This window comes from Rhinopithecus bieti, unplaced genomic scaffold (genome assembly GCF_001698545.2).
Source record: "Rhinopithecus bieti isolate Rb0 unplaced genomic scaffold, ASM169854v2 scaffold_17939, whole genome shotgun sequence".
Lineage (NCBI taxonomy): Eukaryota > Metazoa > Chordata > Mammalia > Primates > Cercopithecidae > Rhinopithecus > Rhinopithecus bieti.
Genome location: NW_016809446.1, coordinates 3,012,700 through 3,013,079, shown reverse-complemented (window position 1 = coordinate 3,013,079; position 380 = coordinate 3,012,700).

The following is a 380-nucleotide window of genomic DNA, read 5'->3' as shown; positions in this document are numbered from 1 at the left end:
AAAAAAAAACTGGAAGAAACAGCAATCAGAAAGAAGGAAAAAGGCTAAACTCTGTAAATGGAATAACTGCTATCATTTTTCTTTGCCATTACCTTGACAATAAAAGGGTTCTATGGAGGCTCCTGATTTATGGTCCTTTCAGGCAGTCACTGCTGAACAAAGCCACATTGATTTCCTGGATTCAAGGTGGGGCAGTTCAAGGCCACTAACAATTGCAATTCACACATCTATTGGTTGATATCTATGAATTGCATCTGACCCAGGCCAAATTTATGAATGGGGCTGATCTTAGTCTATTTGTCTTATCATTGACAAACAGAAACCTTTACTTTACAATAAGTCATGAGCACGCCGTGGACTTCTGACCTATGCCTGTGCTA